General features: G+C 40.2%; 1 protein-coding gene and 1 pseudogene across 1 annotated transcript in view; one reads left to right on the forward strand and one right to left on the reverse strand.

Annotated features, from left to right (window-relative positions):
- Positions 1–24,322, reverse strand: part of Rhbdd1 (rhomboid domain containing 1) — a 1,230,872-nt gene that overhangs the window by 908,919 nt on the left and 297,631 nt on the right. The gene's annotated exons all lie outside the window — the stretch shown is intronic.
- On the forward strand, positions 1,658–13,624 carry LOC127692831 (R3H domain-containing protein 2-like; annotated as a pseudogene).

Genomic DNA, 24,322 nt, shown 5'->3' on the forward strand with positions numbered 1-24,322 from the left:
GGAAGTGAAGAACTGCATGAGGTCTTCAGAAGGGCAACAACACATCACAGGCAGAATGGGAAATGGAACAGTTGGCAGGAGCGTTAAGGGTGGTAGAGGTTGTGAATTCTTAAGTATGGATTAAGAACGGGTGATGGAAAAAGTGCTAGTTAAGAACACAGAACTCTGACCATAAAAGGGATTTTTATTTTTTGTTGGCTTATTTTTTACTTTTCTTTTCCCACAAAGAAGCTTAAAATGAGGCATGTAGTCATTGAACATAGAGAGAAAAGCAAGTGTGGTGGATAGAAGCAACACATGTGGATGGCAGTAGAAGACATGTTGTGGACCTTTTCTCTCAGCTAGTTCCTGCCGGAGAGGCAGAAACACTTGATGAATGCTTTACAAGTAACAGAGAAATATGCCTTGGGGTAAATGTGGTGCTATCGATTCTAGATGTGGCCTAGCATCATGCCTGGTCCACTGCCAAGCATTTTAAAACAAAACAGTTTTAAAATAATCTTTGCTCAGACATACAATGGTCTTAAAGTTTCTATCTGTCCCTAAATTCTTTCTTTAATTTTGTATTTTATTACGTTTACATTTTTTACAGTCCAGTTGTTAGTCCCCTTCATATCTGCCCTCCCACAGTTCCTCAACCCATTCCTCCTTACCCTGTCTTTAAGAGTATCTTCCCACCCAACTCCCACCCACCCCAATCCCCCATCCCACGCTACCCCACCCTTGCCAGGCTTCCGCATGCCCTGAGGCCTCAAGTCTCTTGAGGGTTAGGTGCTTCTTCTCCCACTGAGGCCAGACCAGGCAGTCCTCTGCTGTACTGGGGCTAGGGCTTGGGGCTCGGGACTTGCTCACGTATGCTGCCTAGTTGATGGCTCAGTATCTGAGAGATCTCAGGTACCTGGGTTAGTTGAGACTGCTGGTCTTCTTATGGAGTCACCATCTTCCACAGCTTCTTCAAGCCTTTCCCTAGTACAACCACAAGTGTTCCCGACTTCAGTCCATTGATTGAGTGTTAAGTATCTGCATCTATGTCAGTCAGCTACTTGTTGGGTCTCTCAAGAGGGCAGCCATGCTAGGATGCTGTCTGTAAGCACACCATATCATCAGTAATAGTGTCAGGTCTTGGAGCCTCCCCTTGAGCTGGATCCTAATTGGGCCAGTCACTGAACCTCCTTTCCCTCAGTCTCTTCTCTGTTTTTGTTCTTGCAGTTCTTTTACACAGGAACAATTCTAGGTCAGAGGTTTTTTTTTACTGTAGGATGGCAACCCTATCCCTCCATTTGATGCCCTGCCTTTATACTAGAGGTGGACTCTACTTGCAATTTCCCTCTCCCCACTGTTAGGCATTTCATCTGAGGTCCCTTCCTTTGAGTCATGAGCATCGTAAAAAGAATCAACTAACAACTTCAAGATCTCTGAGAGATAACAGCTTTATTAAAATTAAAACTATTACAAATCATAAAATTAACATTCATAGATCAAAAAGTAGGAAGCAATTTATCTACAATAGTTGTCATATTCAAGGTAAAGTGATAAACTAAGTGAGCTGTGAAAATGAGAAAATAATGAGAACTTAGAAACTGAATAACAGATTTCAAATCAACAGAGTTTAGAAAATAATGTCAAAAACCCTATTTCTACATCAAAAAAATAAAAGATGACTGTATTGGTTGGTAAAGAAACGCGGCGTATCAGAGATGCCATCATTTTTGCGACCTTCTTTGGTAAATAAGCAGGGGAGAGCTGAGAAAAACACGGGACTCAGTGAATTGTACTTTACGAAGACAGTGGACTGACTCTGAATGACAGGGCAATGGGAGGCATGAAGAGCAATGGAGCCTCAGTATGATGGCAGAGATATATATGTGATGGTGGTGGTGGTGGTGGTGGTAGTGGTGGTGGTGGTGGTGGTGGTGGTGTGTGTGTGTGTGTGTGTGTCTATGTGTGTGTGTATCTGTGTGTGTCCCTGTGTGTGTGTTTGTATTGGAGTTGATGTCAGAGATGGAATTATGGGGTCATCACGAGAATTAGGAATGTGACCCAAAGAGAAGGAGACATCATGGATGCTTTCTGTCTTGTCTGTGCATCATCCTTTCCGAGTAGGAGGACTGGGAGATGAGACCTGTTGGGCTCTATGGTAACCACTCTGGATAATTACCATAATAGAAGCACGTTAGAGCAGCTCTCATAAACTTCTAAATCTATGTCTAGTTAATTATATAGCTTAGTTATGTTTACTAAAACAAAACGCAAGCCTTATATTGAAGAACTGAAGATGCAGCTGCTCCAGCCTAGAGGTAGAGGGGCAAAGTCAGGAGTGAATGGGCACTGGGAAAACAGAATCATCTGAGAAGGGCACAGTTACATATGTGGAATGAGTATGTGTAGGAGGTCAGGAAAATTGACAGGAACCCATGAACACGCATGATAAGAAAGAAAGAGGTCTACTGGGGACAGAAGGGTACAGGTGGGGACAGGGAGAGAGGATGCAGAAGAGGAGCAACCAGGTAGAACCAAGTACAAAACCAACCAACCAACAACAACAACAACAAAAAACAGAAGGCAATCTACGTTTGTATGCTAATTAAGATGCAGACATATCAGGTGGAGGCAGGAGCATCAGGAGTTCAAGGTTATCCATGGCTATGTAGGGAATTATAGGACAGCTTGAACTGTGTGAGACCCAGTTTCAACAATCCTAAAACATATTTAAAAATAAGTGCAAGGAGGCAAGAAGGGGGAGATTAACTCATTCTTCAGTAGGAGATGGATACAAATGAATGCCTGTGATAATAATTTTATTACTAATGTGAGAAGGGACAATGGAGCTAGTGGTTTGAGTTTCTAATTGATGACCCATCAGAAAAGAATGTGTATTCATAGTGTAAGCCAAATTTATGCTTTTGTGACTCATAACTATAGAGGAGAAGTAAGCAATAAATAAATTTAAATGAAAACATTAAGATTATTTTCCAGCTCTTCCAACACCTCTACAAGACTGGGATTTGTAAAATACAGTTATGTTATGCATTCTACTATAGTTTCGTTTAATTATGGAGTATTGTTATCATGGTAGCCTAAATCTGAAATGCCTAAAGCGACATTTAATTCTTTGGTGCTAATGAAATGGGTGAGAAAGGCATAGCATCTTGATTATTTCAAGATTTCTGCCTTGAAAGTGAAAGAATGAGGGTCAAAGATGGAGGAGAAACTGAGTCAAGGCTAGTTGTAGATATTAGGTAACCATCAGATTCCCAGGCAGCAATAATCACTGAAGAGAAGTTCGTGCTCAGATGAATTTTTCTAGAGTGATGTTCAAATCAAGGTTGTTAAATCCAAGACAGATGAGGTCACCTAGATGATATCAGTCATAGCTAAAGAGACTAAGACTCATAAGTTAAAGAAAACAGGAGAAAGTGACCCAAGAAGTAGAAGACACAAGAAAAACAGAAATCCACAAAAGAATCATCCATTCAAAACTTTCTCCTTCTGGGTCCTTTTCTCTCTTTTCTGTCCTTATAATTTGCATGCTTGAGAGATATTTCTATTTTCCATTTATTCTGAGGAGAAAATTCATCATTTTGGAGCTATAAAGAAGAGAAACATTTGCTCTACAAGGACATAGGAAATAAACAAGCATTCTTTGAAGTACATGATAGGTGTAAAGAAACTAGAATGTATTAAGCACACGATGGGTGATTCTAAGTGCTGTGAACCCTTCGATTCTCAATAATTTTTTAAGAATATTATTTCACCCATTAGAGAAGAAACAGAAAGGTCTCGAACACATGATTACCACAATCTGAAAGTTAAGCTGGAACTCTCCCTGTGTTGCTTCCACATTTTGCATATCCTGAATTTTAAACCTCCGAGGTCACTGAGCAATTTGCTTAGCCTGAAGACTTAAAATTAAGAAATGACTTGATTTCTTTTGCAGCCTGCTTATCCTTTGAGTATAGGAAGGCTACTGATTTGCTTGAGTTGATTTTATAACCAGCCACTTTGCGGAAGTTGTTTATCAGCTGTAGGAGTTCTCTTGTGGAGTTTTTTTGGGTCTCTTAAGTATACTATCATATCATCTGCAAATAGTGATAGTTTGACTTCTTCCTTTTCAATTTGTATCCTATTGACCTCCTTATGCTGTCTAATTGCTCTAGCTAGAACTTCAAACTTAAAAAAATATGGAGAGAGGGGGCAGCCTTGTCTAGTCCCTGATTTTAGTGGGATTGCTTCAAGTTTCTCTCCATTTAGTTTGATGTTGGCTACCGGTTTGCTGTATATTGCTTTTACTATGTTTAGCTATGGGCCTTGAATTTCTGTTCTTTCCAAGACTTTTAGCATGAAAGGATGCTGAATTTTGTCAAAAGATTTTTCGGCATCTAATGAAATGAGCATGTGTTTTTTTTTTTCTTTGAGTTTGTTTATGTAGTGGATCATATTGATGGATTTCCTTATATTGAATCATCCCTGCATTCCTGGGATGAAGCCTACTTGATCTTGGTGAATAATCAGTTTGATGTGTTCTTGGATTCACTTGGCAAGAATTTTATAGAGTATTTTTGCATCAATATTCATAAGGGATATTGGCCTGTAGTTCTCCTTCTTAGTTGGATCTTTGTGTGGTTTTGGGATCAGCGTAATCGTGGCTTCATAGAACAAGTTGGGTAGTGTTCCTTCTGTTTCTATTTTGTGGAATAATTTGAAGAGTATTGGTGTTAGGTCTTCTTTGAAGGTTTGATAGAATTCTACACTAAAACCATCTGGTCCTGTGCCTTTTTTGGTTGGAAGACTTTCTATGACCTCTTTTATTTCTTTAGGGGTTATGGGACTGTTTAGTAGATATTTGATCCTGATTTAATTTTGGTAATTGGTATCTGTCTAGGAATTGTCCATTTCCTCCAGATTTACCAGTTTGTTGAGTATAGACTTTTGTATTAGGATCTGATGATTTTTTGAATTTCCTCAGTTTCTGTTGTTATATCTCCCTTTTCATTTCTAATTTTGTTAATTTGGATACTGTCTCTGTACCCTTTGGTTAGTCTGGCTAAGGGTTTTTCTACCTTGTTGATTTTTTCAAAGAACCAGCTCCTGGTTTTGTTGGTCTTTGTATGGTTCTTCTTGTTTCTACTTGATTGATTTCAGCCCTGAGTTTGATGATTTCCTGTCTTCTTCTTCTTCTCCGAAGTGAATTAGCTTCTTTTTGTTCCAGGGCTTTCAGGTGTGTCCTTAAGTTGCTAGTGTATGCTCTCTCCCATTTCTTTTTGCAGGCATTCAGGGTTATGAGTTTCCTCTTAGAGCTGCTTTCATTGTGTCCCATACATTTGGGTATCTTCTGCCTTTATTTTTGTTAAATTCTAAAAAGTCTTTGATTTCTTTCTTTATTTCTTCTTTGGCCAAGGTATCACTGAGTAGAGTATTGTTCAAGCAGGCTGAGGAAGAAATTAGGGAAATAACACCCTTCACAATAGCCACAAACAATATAAAGTATCTTGCAGTGACGCTAATCAAACAAGTGAAAGATCTATATGAGAAGAACTTCAGGTCTCTGAGGAAAGAAATCGAAGAAGACCTCAGAAAATGGGAAAGTCTTCCATGCTTGTGGATTGGCAGGATTAATATAGTAAAAATGGCATCTTACCAAAAACAATCTACAGATTCAATGCAATCCCCATCAAAATCCCAACTCAGTTTTTCATAGAGTTAGAAAGAGCAATTATCAAATTCATCAGGAATAACAAAAAACCCAGAATAGCTAAAACTATTCTCAACAGTAAAAGAACTTCCAGGGGAATCAGTATACCGGACCTCAAGCAGTACTACAGAGCAATAGTGTTAAAAACTACATGGTACTGGTACAGTAACAGGCAGGTAGATCAATGGAATAGGATTGAAGACCCAGAAATGAACACACACACCTATGGTCACTTGATCTTTGACAAAGGAGCTGAAACTATCCAGTGGAAAAAAGATAGCCTTTTCAAGAAATGGTGCTGGCTCAACTGGAGGTCAGTTTGCAGAAGAATGCGAATCGATCCATTCTTATCTCCTTGTACTAAGCTCAACCCCAAGTGGATCAATGACCTCCACATAAAACCAGACACACTGAAACTAATAGAAAAGAAACTGGGGAAGACCCTCGAGGACATGGGCACAGGGGAACTGTTCCTGAATAGAACACGAATAGCTTATGCTCTAAGATAAAAAATTGACAAATGGGACCTCATAAGATTACAAAATTTCTGTAAGGCAAAGGACACTGTCAAACAGACAAAATGGCAACCAACAAGTTGGGAAAGGATCTTCAACAACCCCACATCTGACAGAGGGCTAATATCCAATATATACAAAGAACTCAAGAAGCTAGACGCCAGAGAACCAAATAAACCTATTAAAAATGGGGTACAGAGCTAAACAAAGAATTTTCACATGAAGAACTTTGAATGGCTGAGAAGCACCTTAAGAAATGTTCAACATCACTAGTCATTTACAGAAATGCAAATCAAAACAACCCTGAGATTTCACCTTACACCAGTCAGAATGGCTATGATTAAAAATTCAGGAGACTGCAGGTGTTGGCGAGGATGTGGAGAAAGAGGAACACTCCACCACTGCTGGTGGGAATATAAGTTGATACAACCACCCTGGAAATCAGTTGGGGTGTTCCTCAGAAAACTGGGCATAACACTTCCGGAGGACCCTGCCATACCACTCCTGGGCATATACCCAGAGGATTCCCCAGCATGCAATAAGGACACATGCTCCACTATGTTCATAGCAGCCCTATTTATAATAGCCAGAAGCTGGAAAGTACCCAGTTGTCCCTCAGTGGAGGAATGGATACAGAAAATGTGGTATATTTACCCAATGGAATACTACTCAGCAATTAAAAACAATGACTTTATGAAATTCTTAGGCAAATGGTTGGATCTGGAAAATATCCTAAGTGAGGTAACCCAGTCACAAAAGAACACTCATGGAATACAGTCACTGATAAGTGGATATTAACTCAGAAACTCTGAATACCCAAGACACAATTCACATATCAGCCGGGTGGTGGTGGCACACGCCTTTGATCCCAGCACTTGGGAGTTAGAGGCAGGTGGATTTCTGAGTTTGAGGCCAGCCTGGTCTACACAGTGAGTTCCATGACAGCCAGGGCTACACAGAGAAACCCTGTCTCAGAAAAACAAAAACAAAACAAAACAATTCACATATCAAATGACTCACAAGAAGAAGGAAGGAGAGGTCCCAGATCCTGAAAAGGCTTGTTCCAGCATTGTAGGGGAGCACCAGGACAGAGAAGTAGGAGGGGGTTGATAGGAGAATGGGTGGAGGCAAGAGGGCTTAGGGAACTTATGGGCATGGGGGAACAGGGAAAGGTAAAATCATTTGGAATGTAAACATAGAATATAGAAAATAAAAAAATAAAAAATAAAAAGAAATGACTTGAAAACCACCTTCCTATGGAAAATACTGTTTTTGTTCATGATGCTAAAATTTGGTATCCATTGTGACAATCTTGCTCCATCACACTTGTCTCCACACTCTTACATACTTCAGGCAAACTCCTTGGAACCCTTCTGTTCTCAAGGTCAGTTTCTGTTTATTCTGCCTCTCTGTCTCCCTGTCTCTGTCTCTCTGTTTCTCTGTCTGTCTCTCTGTCTCTCTGTCTCTGTCTATTTGTCTCTTTCTGTCTCTGTCTCTGTCTTTCTATCTCTGTCTCTGTCTCTGTCTCTCTCCCTCTCTCTGTCTCTCTCTCTGTCTCCGTCTCTGTCTCTGTCTCTCTCTCTCTCTCTCTCTCTCTCTCTCTCTCTCTCTCTCTCTCTGTGTGTGTGTGTGTGTATATGTGTGTGTGTATGTATGTGTCTGTCTGTCTGTCTCTCCGAACCTACTTTCTCTATAATGCCTGGAGCTCTTAGGCATTCAGTTTTATAACTATTTCATTAAATATTTTTTAGAATTCTGTTTCCATATTTCCCCCTGCCAGTCAACTTACTCCCATCATTAAGACATTTATATATTTACTAAAATCCATTGTTTGAAAAGTAACTTGATTTAAATGATACAAGTTGGTGGTAATTAATTTTATGTAGGTATCTGGCTAATGATGTTTCTAGATAAGCCTTTAAGGTTATATCTAGAATAAAATATCACTCATATCCTTAGACTGAGAAACTCTGATGGCCCTTTTCAAAGGAGTGGGGCTTAATTTGATACATTGCATATTTGAATACAACAAAGAGTGGGGCTTAATTTGATACATTGCATATTTGAATAGAACAGGAATCCGGAAGTGAACTCAGGCTGCCTCAATGCTTAACCATGGTCTCACCTCTTCATGATCTTATCTTTCCTAGGTACATACTATTAGATGGATACTGAGCTGTGCACCATTGCCTCTTCAGATTTTAGATCATTGAATGGCACCATTTGCTTTCCTCACAAGTCAGATTGAGGAAGACAAGAGAATTGAGACAGCCTCCATTTCTAACGGTTAGAAATGGAGGCTGGAAATTTCTAGCTTCTAGCTATGTATATATCTATTTTCTTTATATCTTTATCATCTATCATTTATCTATGTATCAGTTATCTATGTATTGGCCATCTCTTTATCTATCATCTATCTAATTTATCTGTCTACCCATCTATTTATCATATATCTATGTGTAGCCTATCTATTTAATTTTGTTTTATATGAACATCCTGAATTTTCTTCACTTTCAAAAAACAATGCAGTGAATTGTTCTCTCAATGCTGCTTCTTCTGTCTTGAAAAGAATTTTACAAAAAATTTTTTCTAGTCCATTGTCTGTGTTGAATGTTACATCTCTAAAACTATAGTTGTGTTGAGAGACTGGGAATCTGAAAGTCCATGAATCAGGGAAGCAGATGGTGGAATTGTTAGTCTGAGAATCCACATGAAGAGGTGGAGCTGGTGTAAATCCCAATATCCAAATGTCAGTGAGTCTGGAATTCTAAAGTGCACAGATAAGCGGGAGCTAGTGCATCTCATCTCCCGTGGACATAAAAGGAAGATCTGTTCTTTGGAGAAAGCTTTCCTACACTGAAGACCCTGCCCACTCTCATAAGTACAGTCCCAAATAATACCTTAACAGGTCTCCCAGAGTTCTTTAATCCACCAAGTGAACATTTGAAATCAGCCAATACTGGGGCTGCCTGAACTTCATTAATGTAAAGGCAAAAAAAAAATATAAAAACATCTTAACCAATTCACAAAGGTCAGGCTTCAAAAGCAGATGAGACCAATAGAAAACTAGGAAGAAGTCAGTGTGAGTACAATGAAATAACAAAACAATCCTGCAGTTAATGTAGCCTCCACTTTACCCTCCTCTTTCTAGGGTCTATGGGAGATACTGAGTACACAGGAGGCAAAACTCTCTTGGGAGACTTTTCTAAGCCATTTCTCTCCTTCTCCTTTATCTTTCTTTAAATACAAATCTTAATAATCTCCATTAATTTTAATCTTTACATTCAATACAGGACCTTACTTCTTTTGGAAAGGCCTGAAGGTGTTGAATGAACTACAATGGCCAGGTGCTATTCTGTTACTATGAGGTCCTGCTTTCACCTTGGGAAGGACTTCCTTTCTGCTTTAGTCACTTCTCCCTCCTTCATTACCATTCGCCCACCACACCCACCTCAAGCATCCCAGGCACTGATGGTTTTTATCAAGTACATTCATTCACTTTTACTCTAGATTTGACTGACTTCTTCAAACTCATCACATTCCTTCATTTCTCCCTCCAAGGACTGCTATTATGAGCATAGGCCATGATGTCTTGGTCTTAGTAACCTGTCTTAGTGAAGGAAAAATAAAACCAAACAAAAACAGCTATTCATGTGACCCATTGACTTAATCACTCCAGAGTAGAAAATATTTAAAACATAATTTTTGCAGTGTGTGTGACAATATAGCTTCCAAACCTAGTAAACAAGCGGCGCTGGAGGATGAGTACAAATTCAAGGCCACCCCCCTTTCCATTGTAAGTTCTGGGCCAGACAGAGCTATATAACATGACAGTAATGAATAACAACAACAACAAAAAATCTCTCTATCATCTTATGTTTTACTCTATTGTGGTGGTTTGAATAAGTATGGCTCCCATAGACTTGTGTGTTTGAAATTTGGCACATAGAGAGTGGCACTAGGAGGAGGTGTGGCCTTTGATGGAGTAGGTGTGGCCTTGTAGGGGCAAGTGTGTGAGTCACTGTGGGGGTTGGCTTTGAGATTTCCTATGCACAAGCTATGCCCAGCATGACACAGAGTCCCTCTCTGCTGCCTGCAGATCAATATATAGAAAACTTAGCTCCTCCAGCACAGTGTCTCACTGCACACTACCATGCTTCCCACCATGATGAGATGATAATGGTCTGAAACTCTGAAACTTTATGTCATCCCCCAATAAAAGTTTTTCTTTATAAGAGTTGCCTTAGTCAGTCTTCCACCAGCAGCCTTCAGATGAAGATGTAGACTCTCAGCTCCTCCTGCACCATGTCTTCCTGGATGCTGTCATGTCTTGCCCTGATGATAATGGACTGAACCTCTGAACCTAAACCCATAGAAGCTGCTGTACCCTGCTGCAGAACTTGTCTAACAGAAACACTATTCAGGAGATCCTGGAAATAATGAAAGAATCAGAAAATAAATACTGGTGGAAGAATCTGTAAACAAAAATAAATCCTAAACTCCAAGTAAGGAAGAAGTCCAGAAGAAGGACAAAGAGAACGGTCTGTGTCAGGAGACACAGAGATGGACATCTAGTCATGGCCATGCCAGGAAAAGAGCCAAGTCTAGTTCCAAGCTCAAGTTGGTGCACAGTCTGGCAGTATATGAGGAATCCTTCACTCCATTTGTCGGTAGACCACTAGACCCACGATATAATTCAAGTGCACATCAGCTGCCCCTCTGACAAGGAGGAAGAAATGTCCACAAAAGATGTCTCTGAAGAGGCAGACAAGGACAAAAGGTCTAGAGGAAGAGACTCCAGGAAAGAATATACCAACTCCACTGGAATAGATCTACATGAATGTCTTGTAAATGCACTGAAAAAGAACCCAAGGGACAGAATGATGTCGCTAAAGTTAGAGCAAGAGATTCTGGACTTCATCAGTGACAACAATAAGCAGTTCAAGAACTTCCCTCAGATGACCTCATATCACTGGATGCTGTTACACCGGGGAGCTGCCTCTTTTGGGATGGGACCACAGTGTTGATCAACAGGGAACGCTGTCACCATCCACAAAACCAACAGCACAGGGATCCCTGAAAAGAGGTTCTCCAAACATATAAAAGATGAGAAGAACACAGAATGTCAACAGATTCATTCTCAAGAGAGATGAGGCCAGTATGAACTGAGGTGATAACCAGGTGAGAGCTCCACTGCAGCACGGAAGGAGGAAGAAGTCAATAGACGAGAGAGAGAGGAGGAATATCAAAGGGTCTGAGAGAGAATATTTGCCTGAGAGATTGGCCAGAATGGATATCGAAATGGGAAAACCAAGAAGGACTGAGCCGCATCTCAAGCAGTCGACAGCAGCACAAGACAGTGAACTCAAATCCCTGGAGGCATGGCCTTGGAGCAGCACAGACTCAGGTGGCTCTGTCTGTGGTGTACAACTCCCTGTGATCAAAGTCAGCAGCTTCAGTAGAATCTCCATTGTCACCCGAGGTGACAGCATTGGCAGCAGTAAAGGGACAATGAAGGCAGAAGTGTGCAAGCAGGTCACCTCACCCCAGTCTGTCCGGAGCCTTCTTCATTGTACTGTCCACCACCAGCAGCAGCAGCAGCAGCAGCAGCAGCAGCAGCAGCAGCAGCAGTAGCAGTAGCAGCAACAGCAGCAGCAGCAACAACAACAACAACAACTTCCTGCTCTCCCACACACTCCTCAACAACAGGCATCCTTGAATAATTACATGATTTCACAGGCAGAAAACCTCAGCAACCCCTTTGGACAAATGAGCCTTAGGTTCTACTGAAGTAGCTGACCCCTCCTCAGCTTTGTTCCATCCCCCACTTATCTCCCAGCATCCTCAGTGATCTAGTTTCATCATGGCTTCTGCAGGACAGCCCCTTCCTACTTCCAACTATTCCACTTTTAGTCATGCTCCACCTACCCAGTATGTCCTGTCACCCCAAGGCTACATGCAGCCCCCTCAACAGATCCAAGTGTCTTACTACCCTCCTAGATAGTATCCTAGTTCCAAGCAACAATATTGACCCCTCTCTCACCCAGTGGCCTATAGCCCCCAGCGTGGTCAACAGCTGCTTCGGGCGTCCCAGCAGCCTGGCTTTCAGCCCATGATGTCTAAGCAACAGCAGACAGCTTACCAAGGCATGCTTGGGGTCCAGCAGCCTCAGAACCAGGGCCTCCTCAGCAACCAGAGGAGCAGCATTGGGTGGCCAGATGCAAGGCCTGGTGGTTCATTACATGCCACTGCCTTCTTACCAAGTCCCAGTGGGCAGGGACTCACAAAACATGGTCTGGCCGCCTTTCCAGCAGCCCATGCCGGTCCCTGCCAGCCAGTCCGTGCAAGAAGACCTCGCAGCATGAGATGTGCCTGTGCACTACAGTGGACCCCACCATCTCAGCGGAATGGTACAAGTCCTTCTGTGGGGTTTCTACAGCCTCCTGGCTCTGAACAGTACCAGGTGCCTCAGTCTTCCTCTCCTTGTAGCCCACCACAGATCCCACAGCAGTACTCAGGAGTGTCATCATCTGGTACAGGTGTGGTGGTCATACAGCTGAATGTCCCCTAACACACCGCAGGCCCTCCAAAATCCATCCATGTTCCAGTGGAGTCACTGGAAATACTACAGTGTGGACCAGCATGGTCAGAAACATGGAGTCCTGTACAGTCCTGATGGTAACCCCCAGGCCAACGCACAAACGGGCACTAGCCCTGTCACATCTCCTACCCAGTCTCCAGTACCCTCTCCTGTCACGAGCCTCAGCAGTGTCTGCACTGGACTCAGGCCCCTGCTTGTCCTCACACCATTCCCCACCCCCACCAGGCATGAAGGTCCGGCACAAGGTGATAGGCTCTGTTCCCTATTGGGTCAGCCATTACAATACAATCCGTCCATCTGCCCTCCCTTGCTCCATGGCCAGTCAACTTAGTGGTGTACCAGAGTGGACTGAGAGGCAGAAGACAAGCACTCAGATCTGCCTCCGCTGACCTGAGGACAACACATGTTGTGCTGGGAAGGGTACTGGAGGAGACTGATCTCCCTGAAGGAATCACCCATACAGAGGCAGACAAACTCTTCAGCCAGATTGCCATGTCTGGTGCCAAGATCCAGTAGCTTAAAGATGCTCAGGGACTGCCAGGTGCAGGCAAGGGTGGAGGTGAGGGAGTGGAGAGTGGGAGAGGAAGGAGGGTTGGGGGAGGGAAGGGGAGGCCGGGAGGGGAGAACAATGGTGGGACTGCGGAGAACGGACCTCGGACCTCACTGCCTTGTACATTATAGTGGATTTGTTCCCTAGGCCCCTGGCCACCCAGAACGCCTCCCTTCACCTCAGCAACTCTGTGAGTTGCTTCAGATTTCCGAATGGCTAAAAAGAACTACTACCTGAGGATCCTGGAGCGAGCTAGCTCTCAGTAGCTGGAGGAGGGGAGGGGCTGGCACTCTAGGAGCAAGGGCCAATCACAGGGAGCTAAGATGCAAGACTGGAACAGAGCCTACCCTGTTAGGGCTGAAGAGAGAGGTAGACAGGTTCTCACACCAGGATGGCACTCCTTTCCACGGGACTCCCTTACCATGGGTTCCCCCTTTCCCTGGTTGGTCCCCTTCTGTCTCCTCCTCCTTCTTCCTATCTTCTATCATTTTTTAAATATCTTCTCCCACCATGAAATTAATTTCTTTCATATTTTTGGCAGAGTAGAATTGGGAATCCATCCCCCCCCCACTCTCCTCTTCTTCTATTTCATCACCAGCACAACCTCTGTTCCCTCTTTTGGTCTTCATGAATATATTTATATGACCAGAATTAAGAAAAATAAATTGATTTTCCCATAAAAAAAGAGTTGCCTGGTTGTGACGTGTCTTCACAGCAATAAATCCCAGACAAGACAGCTATCAACTACTTCTCAGAATATAATTGAAACACAATATAAATGGCACATGTTAATGTATTAATCCGTTTGAATCTATTCTCTAACAATATTTGTCTAATTGCCATGAATACTTGCATTTGCTGAACTCAGATTATTTGCAGTAAGACAAAGTCCTATCAGCCAGAAAATGTATACAAAACAAGTACAAATGGGTTTTCCAGTTATGCAGAATCAGCCCTTGATGCCTTCATAATGAAATTCAGTCTGAATTTAGAGCTATTAGCATTTTTCCTACTTAATGATCTTTACAGTGATGTGTCTGCAATAGATTCTTATAAAGGATGAGCAGTGTCTTATGGAAATTTCTATTGTCATAAATGGTTATTTATTAGTGCAATACGGTAGTAAACAGCATGGGCTGTGCAGTGAGACAGACCTGCATTTAAACCCTTTCTTTGGGACCTCATTTAAAAAGATACCATTCTCTTGAAAGTCGTCTTGGGTCATCAGGGCAGGGTCCTTGTGTGCTTTGTTTACCCACAGTTAAAACCAGCTCACCCTGCTTGTTATCTCCACCCACTTCATCGTTCTCTTTAGCATCTTCCTTGCAAGTTAATGCCTGACATATTTTATGATCCAAACTCCCCAAACCCACTAAAGTAGCTAGCAGGAATTATGAGCCGTTTTATTTATCACTCTTCTCTTGCCTCATTGTGAACTCGTGGCACACAGAAGCAATAGATCTTATCTGTGAATGGAATCCTGCTCTCCCCTCACTAGCCCTGTGCTCAGGAGAGTTACTGAAGAGCCCAGGCTTCCATAGCTCCCATTCGACACTCAGGGCACCAGGTTTCATTCTGACATCGTTTTTCCACTGGAAATGATGGGAAAATCATTCATCCACAGGAATTTGCACAATCCCTGGTCCCACTCAGAGCCTGTACTTCATCTGCTCACTATGAGCTTATACCATCACTGGACCGAATACTCCCAAACTCAAAAGGCAGTTGTCTATCAACAGTAGAATGCGTACAGATATTTTGGTAAATTTGCATGTTAATATAACAAGGCATCATTATATAAATAGCACAGACTTACATACTAAAGTGGATGAAAAAAATTTAAAAAGTAATTATAGATATAAGCAGGTACATATTGTCTACGGTATGAGAATTTAGATGACTTTCAGTTCTGTAGAAGGGTAGACATGTGTTATCCCAAGATAGTTGAAATAGTGCTGCTTTTTATCATTGTCATTTCAAGAGTGAAGCAAAATACATTTATTTAGCAACAATGAAATGTGGATAAAAAGCAAGTTTCTCAGTGTTTTCAAAACCTGGCATGGTACTCTTTGGGGTTCAGGATTATTTGAGGTTCAGTCATTATTCTCAGAAAATTTAAAGTTATACGTATTTTAAGCATAACTTCGTAACGAACTTCCATTTGTCATGTGGATAACTGAAATGTATATTTAAAGAAGAAAATAGACTAACAAAGATAAAAGTATGCTTAAGAAAAATCTACAGAGTATGTAAGTACTCAAACAAACAAACAAACAAACATCATCCTTTGCAATGCAGATCTCCAAGTAAGGCAATGACTGACTCCCTACAGAAGTACATGTGGACATTGCCCATTGGGAACTTACTTAGCTGCACTGAAAACAGGATATGGCTTGAAAGAGCATACCAAGGTCTTATAGAAAGTATATTACATATGAGAACTCAGTAAACATTTGATCTAGTTTTTACATTACTCTTCCTTGTGCCCATTTCTAAATGTTATTGTGTCATTGCATGATTTGATTACTTATATCCACAAAGACTGCATTTTTAAATTTTTGAGCTAGAGTCTTCCAGTATAGCTAAGGCTGGCCTGGAACTCATTATATAGCCTACAACAGCCTTGGGCTTTCAATTCTCCAGCTGAATTTTCAGTCTGAATGATGGCTACATAGAGGAGTCATCATAAAAATCCATTGACTTTTACATGTCTCCACTCACATTTTATACATCTTATATATTGTGTTTATATGAAAATCTACTTGGAGAATACAAAGGCACAGTCTTAAATACACCATTCTTTCTTTCATCTCTCACATCAATGTAGATTGCAAACGCCTTTGAATTCAGCTTTTCTCAAGAACATCTCACGTTAAGTTTGCTTTATTTCTAAATATGGTGTTTCACCATTACAGTGAGGTTGCCTTTACTTGTCACTTCTATATGTTTAAATATAAAATAAACCACACACATTAACAATTCAAGCAAATTTCTTATAAAAAGAGAAAGAAATAGCCCTATCCTCAAAAAAAAAAAAAAAAAAACCAAACCTTAAATGTTTAATTCTTGTTTCAACCTGCTGCCAAAATTTGGAAATATAAAACGGTATATTAAATTTTAATTCAGCTAAAACATTCTTATTATTTTGGGCTTCATGTTATGCATCTCTGTTATATAATTGTTTCCATTTCTATGATTACATATCCATTGTATTAAAAAAAAAAAAAACCCACGTCAAGTTATATCTCTGTAAGCACTGCTCCTGGGAGTGGACTGTATATTCTCATAGTAGCTATAACTTGTCAGGTGTGTAGTACATGTAGACAGTAATTAAGATATAATAGAGAATACTTATGTTATGCAACAGGCCACACCATTTTTTTTTTCAGAATACAAAGTATGTCACGTGAAAACCATACAACGATGGTATGTCTCTAGTGCTTGTCCAGGGCGGACACAAATCCCTACCTGTAGATTTCCTCTGGGTCTGAATCTCTTATCTGATTCTTTAACCTCATCCTCTCTTTGGTCTAATCCAGTCTTACTAAATTTCCCTTTGCTTTTGGTTAAGCACACAAGAGAAAAAACTTATTATTTAATAAATCTTAGGCAGTTTTCCTATTTTTGTATGTCTGGCTGCTTACCAGCAGAGACCATGTCACCTAAAACACTACTTCATCTGAAAGTCATTTCCCAAAACTTACTGGAAGTACTTCTTTTCCTCACTCACTACCCATGGCTCTGGTTAGTTCTTCAAGAGAGAATAGCCTTCTCCTCCATGTTGACAATGAGACCACGATAAGCAGGACCTTCCCTATGCTTCTGTATCAACTCCAGGTTGGTTTTAAGACATAATAGAAACTTACCATGTTCAATGAATGAATAACAGTGTTGCTGATTACAACATAGAAATTTCTGATCTCATTAAAGTAAGTTCTCATGATTCTTTGGAAAATTCAATAAATATTAACCTTCAACATATTTCTATTCCTCTATGTACTTCATACCAACATTTTTACAATAGAAGTATTGTATCTTGTTTTTAAGAAGTGGTATGAGGATTAAGTAGTGGATGGAGAAGTCTTTAAACTGTATATAAACTGTATATACAATTAATCACATTGTAACTTCCCTATATATGACAGTAGAATCTATAAAGATGCCACTATCATACTTAAAGTTGCTTCTCTCTCTCTCTCTCTCTCTCTCTCTCTCTGTGTGTGTGTGTGTGTGTGTGTGTGTGTGTGTGTCTGTCTGTCTGTCTGTCTGTCTATCTGTCTGTCATAATTTCCCATAGCTTTCCTAAATCAGTTATTGAAGGCAGGGTGACTAAAACACAATGTTATGCCCCACATATCCACACATACATTTGCTAAGATTAGCAGTTTCTGATCTATGACTCTGAAAACTATTTTGGACAGCAATATAACTCTTTCTGGCGAAAGAACATGCCATTCACATTTTAAACACAGAATCAACATAACCAGTGAAATTATTACATCAACATTATTGCTATAGTAATTGAAAACTTATTCTCACCTGGGTCAAAGTATCTTGCTAGGAGTGTTTAAGCCACCAAATTTCTTCCACCGGTCATGACCTTTTGTATTGGATGTGAGCCTTTGCTTGTGTCAGATTCTGGTGACAGAATGTGGCTGGGATATTGCTCTTGTTGCCTCATGTGGAATGTGAGACAAGATAATTTAAGGGCTGCACCTGCTATGGAATCTTTAGTCACCACCAACTGCTAATTTGGTCTCAGGTTCACAGCTGCATGTCTATTTGCGAATATGTAAATACTAAAATTTAATAGGCAAAGGACAAAGCTTACGTAAACCAGACCACACATGACTTTGTATTGCGTATTAGCATCCAAAATTCTAGAATAAGTGGCTAAGGCCTGACTGTTCATTTCTGAGGTTCTCTGGATCTGTTAAAATGTAGATAAACACGTTGGTTACAGAATAATTGCTGAATTGATGATAGATATACTATATAGGTTCTCAACTATAATTACACATTAAATACATGGATCAATGAAAAAAGTAGCCAGACTATATATCTATGTATGTTGCAGTTAATTTGACATTTCCAAGTTAATAAATTAAAATAAGATAAATAAAAGTTCTAAAAAATATTTGTTTTAAATTTGATATTTATCAAGTATAGATTGCAGTGCACTCAATACTTACTATAAAACAACATCAACAACAACAAACAACCTAAAAGCTTTCTGAACAGTAGCAATTTTAGGTACTAGAAATAAATACCAAGTAAAATAAAACAAATAAGCAGAGAAACAAAATAAAAGAAAACAAAACAAAGAGCCATTCAGGCTCACTGGTTCTGTCATTAGTGTATCACCATGCTTTGCCTGACCAGCACCATAACAGTATTGTCTCATAGCTAAACAGGAAAAGTCACTGTGGTGGAGGATGTAGTATTGTGATACACAAAGCTTGGATCACAAGTTTGCATTGAATCTGAGACCCAAGACTATTTCTTAGTTATTCTTTTTTTTTTTTTTTATTATTCGATATAATTTATTTACATTTCAAATGATTTCCCCTTTTCTAGCCCCCCCCACTCCCCGAAAGTCCCGCAAGCCCCCTTCTCTTCCCCTGTCCTCCCACCCACCCCTTCCCACTTCCCCGTTCTGGTTTTGCTGAATACTGTTTCACTGAGTCTTTCCAGAACCAGGGGCCACTCCTCCTTTCTTCTTGTACCTCATTTGATGTGTGGATTATGTTTTGGGTATTCCAGTTTTCTAGGTTAATATCCACTTATTAGTGAGTGCATACCATGATTCACCTTTTGAGTCTGGGTTACCTCACTTAGTATGATATTCTCTAGCTCCATCCATTTGCCTAAGAATTTCATGAATTCATTGTTTCTAATGGCTGAATAGTACTCCATTGTGTAGATATACCACATTTTTTGCATCCACTCTTCTGTTGAGGGATACCTGGGTTCTTTCCAGCATCTGGCAATTACAAATAGGGCTGCTATGAACATAGTAGAACATGTATCCTTATTACATGGTGGGGAGTCTTCTGGGTATATGCCCAGGAGTGGTATAGCAGGATCTTCTGGAAGTAAGGTGCCCAGTTTTCGGAGGAACCGCCAGACTGATTTCCAGAGTGGTTGTACCAATTTGCAACCCCACCAGCAGTGGAGGAGTGTTCCTCTTTCTCCACACCCTCTCCAACACCTGCTGTCTCCTGAATTTTTAATCTTAGCCATTCTGACTGGTGTAAGATGAAATCTTAGGGTTGTTTTGATTTGCATTTCCCTAATGACTAATGAAGTTGAGCATTTTTTAAGATGCTTCTCCGCCATCCGAAGTTCTTCAGGTGAGAATTCTTTGTTTAACTCTGTACCCCATTTTTTAATAGGGTTGTTTGGTTTTCTGGAGTCTAGCTTCTTGAGTTCTTTATATATATTGGATATTAGCCCTCTATCTGATGTAGGATTGGTGAAGATCTTTTCCCAATTTGTTGGTTGCCGATTTGTCCTCTTGATGGTGTCCTTTGCCTTACAGAAACTTTGTAATTTTATGAGGTCCCATTTGTCAATTCTTGCTCTTAGAGCATACGCTATTGGTGTTCTGTTCAGAAACTTTCTCCCTGTACCGATGTCCTCAAGGGTCTTCCCCAGTTTTTTTTCTATTAGCTTCAGAGTGTCTGGCTTTATGTGGAGGTCCTTGATCCATTTGGATTTGAGCTTAGTACAAGGAGACAAGGATGGATCAATTCGCATTCTTCTGCATGCTGACCTCCAGTTGAACCAGCACCATTTGTTGAAAAGGCTATCTTTTTTCCATTGGATGTTTTCAGCCTCTTTGTCGAGGATCAAGTGGCCATAGGTGTGTGGGTTCATTTCTGGATCTTCAATCCTGTTCCATTGATCCTCCTGTCTGTCACTGTACCAATACCATGCAGTTTTTAACACTATTGCTCTGTAGTATTGCTTGAGGTCAGGGATACTGATTCCCCCAGATTTCCTTTTGTTGCTGAGAATAGTTTTAGCTATCCTGGGTTTTTTGTTGTTCCAGATGAATTTGATAATTGCTCTTTCTAGCTCTGTGAAGAATTGAGTTGGGATTTTGATGGGTATTGCATTGAATCTGTATAGTGCTTTAGGCAAAATGGCCATTTTAACTATATTGATTCTGCCGATCCATGAGCATGGGAGGTTTTCCCATTTTTTGAGGTCTTCTTCCATTTCCTTCTTCAGAGTCTTGAAGTTCTTGTCATACAGATCTTTCACATGTTTGGTAACAGCGATTTATTATGGAAGGACAATAGGCCAGGCACTGTCCTGGGTGCTGAAATGTGGCATTAAGCAAATCAGTTCTTCTTGTCCTGAAACTCACATGCAGGACAAGTAAATAAAGAAAAGAAATGAACACAGCATGACAGTTTTCTGAGTGTTGATAAGTACCATAAAACATAGAGTGGCTAATAGATATAGAGAGCACTTATTCCTTGGCTTCTTTTGTGTGTAGAATTATTGCTATCATCCTCTCCCAAAGGACATGGTTTTAACGAAGCCCTTCGATATGTGAGGGAGTGACCATGCACTTCTAGGAAGGAGAGCATGACAGAGCAGACAATGTTGAGTGTAAAGGAGGAGAAAGGGCAAAGTAGACTCAGAAAGTATATGTGTAGATGTGAATGGGGATCAGATCTTGTGAAATCACCTATGCTATTTAAGATGCCCAGTGCAATGGATGAAGTGGTTTTCAAATAAGCAACAAAACTCTTAAGGAGGAGGAGTATAGGTAGACACAAAATTGTAGCCATCATTCCAGTGATAGTTTAGTTATGAGTTTGTACTCATCACATAGAGGATCAAATATGGAAGCTGTAGTCTAATGTTACCTTGCATCCTTAGTTGTCAATTATATAAAAAGATTCTTCATCGTTGAATCATTTTGGAAGAGTATAAGTATACTTGTACTAATATAAATACTTGTCTCAAAATGTTTTGTAAGAATAATTTTCTGTCATCTTTCTCTGAATATCTTCATATAATTTTAGAAGTTTCAGCCAGGGCACTGTGCTGTAGGCTCCAGTATTTGGTACCCCTTCTGCTCTTGGATGTATAGTGAAACACACAGAATATTATAGGTTGTAAGACCAAAATATGCATGAACCAAAGGAAGGTGTTCATCTTCAAATGCTTGATGGTCTTGAGTAAACTCACTTTTGAAATGTAATTTTATAGACTTTTTTCTTAAACTGTTATAATGAAACAAAGTCTAGTCCACGTACCAGAAGAGCAGGTGAATAGGGGAGTACAGACACAGGCCTGTGGACTTCAGTGAAAGAGAAAACAAGGAACAAGAAACCAGGTATCATTTTATTCCACAAACCTAGAAATAGCCTGCCTTCTGCTTGAGGCAACACTTTGTTTTTTCCCTCATGGTTCATCTTATTTAGGTTTGGATTTCTTAGCTTCAGTTGTAAAAGTTGTACTATAGATCATCAGAAGATTCATGGAAGGATTTAGTAGGAGGAGGTGGTTCCTCCAAAGCTTGAGGGGAATGTATCACTTGTTAATGAGAAGTAGCCTCTGAGAAAGGAGAGCATTAAAAGTGGAAATACAGCAAAAACAAGGGTTGAAAATGCAGAACAGAAGCTATGCTGATAGGGTCTTGCTTAAAAAACGTGTTTATCTGGGGACATTACAAAACCAGGCTCTTTTTTTTCCAATTCTTATCCAGGTTTAACTTTGCTTTTTTTTCTTTATCAGTATTTAAAGAACATGTAGTTGAAGTTGGAGATATAGCCCAGGGATAGCCTATGTGTGCAGAAGGCCCTGCGTTCAATCTTTGGCATCAAAATAAACAACCAAATCCAAAGAGAAACACAAAAGACACTAATAAAACAGTACAACAGATCAATGTTTTCTGGAGCAAGTTTTCTGCTTCACTTCAAATCTGGTCTTATAATCTGAGAATTACATGGAAATATCCAGAAGGCACCACGAGGAAAGACACTGTTGCCCCACACAGTTCTTCAATGCAGGCTTTCGAAGCATAATTTAATTGACTTTAAATTTTTTTCAATTTTTGGTTGAAACTACTAAAAGTATTTTCATTTTTTTCACATGAAAATTGCTTTTTAAAATTTTAGCTGTGAGCTTAACCATGGCTGGAGTATTTGTTCTTTTAAAATTAATTTTCTAATGGCTTTTCCTCATACTAAATTTAATTTTAGAACTACTAAATAACTTACAGCTACAGAACACATATATTGCTGGTATTAAACTGCCTTCACATATTGCAATGATTTATAGAAGACACATTTGCCATTTATTCAGGAGGGAAGTTAGGCTATAAATTCTGTGCATTTGGTGTTTGTGCTTGAATCTCAGTTACAGCAGCTTGTGCATTCCTTACTGGCTGGAAGATCATAATTCAGTGTTTCCCTTTGATCTCATGGAGACTAAGTTCTAGAGGTAGAATGATTACTGCAGTCTCGCCGTTTCTAGTGATGGTATTGTGTGAGGAGATTTTCACTCCTGAATCTCGGTTCAGTTGCTCCTTCCTCAGCCACCCCTAGGCCAAAAAAAACAAAACAAAAAAAACAAAAAAAGGCATCCAAGTACATAGTTGCTTCAACACTAAAGTATTATTTCAATTATGATAAAGATATATTCTGAGCTCACTTAGCTATCATTGTGGATATTATACTATGTACTCAGATATGTTTTAAAAATTACATTTATTTATTTAGAGTATGTGTATGTGTTTGTGTGTGTGTGAGAGAGGAGAGAGGGGGGGAGAGAGAGAGAGAGAGAGAGAGAGAGAGAGAGAGAGAGAGAGAGAGAGAGAGAGAGAGAGAGAGATTGAGAGATTGGATAGCTTATTAAGCTGTTTGGAATCGATTCTTTCTTTTCATCATGACGCATCCTTGAATTGAACTCTGGTCACCAAGCATGGTGGTAGGAGCCTTCACCCACTGGACCATCCCCCTATTCTTGCAGTGAGAAATTTCTAAATCCTAATTTAATAGATTGTCCATTGAATAAAATCAGAAGTAGGAGCATAATGATCCCTTCAAATTCCAATTAGCAACTTTTGCATGATCTTAGTGTCAAAGGATGAACTGATTAAAGTTCTTTCTGTAGAAAATCCTAGTGATCAGCATTTAACACCCCCCCAAACTTTTTAGACAAGCTCTGAACTTCGTCATTAGCCCCCTCACTTCATTTTGCTGTGTTTATTCTGCTTCTCCCCCAACTAGAGTTTTAGGTGGCCTGAAAAAAAAATCTGCTTCCACTGCCCTTCCTAAGGATTTGGATTTCCTCCAGTGACTTTTGCTCTGAATAAACCATCTCTATTCCCAGGTAGATGAATGGCCCTACTTCATAAAGTAAGTGTGAGAATGTTTGGTTTCAGTGCCTGCCTCCCTCATGACTGTCACATGGGGAAATGTAGAAGACTCCATAAGCTTTGGTGACCGGGGTTGTTTTTCTTAACACAGAGTTAGAATGTTGTAAACATGAAACTTTATACAATAGTGGAGCAGGAAGGGGAACCAAGTGATGGTGGGTCTTTCTCACAGGTTTGGACTTACACATTGTCATTCGGAGAATGCACACATAGGCAGAACAAGGATTTTATAAAGTACAAAGAAACCAAATATATGCATAAATAGAAAAATCTGTCATCAATCAGAGCCTGCAAAGCAAGAAGCTCGGCATCAAAGTCCATCCTGATTGGGTTGACAAATTTATACTCTGCCTCAGTATTAAATAACCTTCTCTGCTCAGGACCGGGTCCCACCAAGGGGTGGACTTCATGTCTGACATTTACTAATCCTTGCTTGTTATGATTTATTCTTCTTCACTTAGAGACTGTGTGCACAGATAGACTCCAAAGAGAACATTGTTCTTTATGTTGTTCCAGACAGTGCTCTTTCTTGGCAAAACAGAGCCCAGGAAATGCCTGGCTT

The sequence above is a fragment of the Apodemus sylvaticus genome, chromosome 9 (assembly GCF_947179515.1).
Source record: "Apodemus sylvaticus chromosome 9, mApoSyl1.1, whole genome shotgun sequence".
In the NCBI taxonomy this organism is placed as follows: domain Eukaryota; kingdom Metazoa; phylum Chordata; class Mammalia; order Rodentia; family Muridae; genus Apodemus; species Apodemus sylvaticus.